Here is a 1,420-nt window from a genome sequence, read left to right on the forward strand (position 1 = left end):
CAATGTCATAATTATGACCTAGGAATTGAGGGCAACTTGTCTACCAACTGTACTGAACACAATAGATACATTTTTCAATGTTGCATTGGGTCAAAATTCTGCATTTTTTTCCACCTCTGGCCAATCAGGGGCCCCCTGGCAGGTGGGGGGCCCTAGGCTGCAGCCATCTAGCCTGTGTGTTAATCCAGCCCTGGCCAGGGCCCAATCTGTCATTGCTTATCAAGTCCCACAAAAAGGTGCCGCCGTCAACATAAGTAATATAAACCAAAGCTTTGTTTAAAAAAGACAAACCAAACGAGAGAAGTCATTTTTGTATGTTTTATTTCTGCATGATTTATCAAAGAAGGCACTTGTAGTAATATCAACAACACTGATTCCATGCTCTTCTATTCCGGTTTGAACTTTATATGGTGTTGCTGACGGTTACCACACAGGAAAGAACTCGAGTGATTATCGAACCTTCAGGACGGCATTTGTCAATGTCACATGACATAGAGACGCTTCAATTTCATTGAAAAACTCAGATGCGCTTCTGCTGCATCTGCGTTTTTACCTTGAGTTGGTTTGAAATACACCTTTCGATTATTTTCAGTATGAAGAAGCCATATGTAAATATTATAAACATCCAACATTGATACATCTTTTTCTTTCCCTTTTTCGCAGTTTTTAAAATAATGACACTGTGTACATTCTTTTGAAATGAAATATTAAAAACAAACAAATAATAAAACACAAACCATCAAAAGGGAAATGGCATGACTTGCTTAAAAATGTCCTTCATTAGCAACATGGAAAAATTACAGTGGTGCACAAAATAAAAAAACATTACATTACATCAAAATCAAAATCATTCTTTTACCACTAACAATCATCTCTTGATCTCCTAAAATAAGACATATGTAGAACAAAAACTATGGATGTATGGCAATGACTTCACAATGCTCATCCAATCACTGATTCCTATTGCCTCCAAACAAGCCATTATTCATTTATATGCTTTTTCCTTGAAATGACTCCTACTGATAAATGCTCATTTTGTACAGTGCTTTCCATTCTGCCCCCCGAAGGCATCAAGCAACACACACCAGAACATTTTGCCAATGAAGCTGCTCGATGCAGAAAGTACACAAACACACAACCACACAGACAAACGCACACACACACACACTACGCACAATGGTATCCTTTAACTGGCTTGGAAGAGTTGAAATGTATGGCTTAGTAGAAATGAAAATTAGAGCTTTCAACATTCAGGATTGGACTTGGCTTGTCTCTCTACCTCTCGACAGACAGACAGACAGACAGACACACACACACACACACACACACACAGACACACACACACACAGACACAGACACACACACGCACACACAGACACACAGACACATGCTAATGAAAACAAGCAGAAACCCCCCCCCC

Source organism: Engraulis encrasicolus, chromosome 5, assembly GCF_034702125.1.
Source record: "Engraulis encrasicolus isolate BLACKSEA-1 chromosome 5, IST_EnEncr_1.0, whole genome shotgun sequence".
In the NCBI taxonomy this organism is placed as follows: domain Eukaryota; kingdom Metazoa; phylum Chordata; class Actinopteri; order Clupeiformes; family Engraulidae; genus Engraulis; species Engraulis encrasicolus.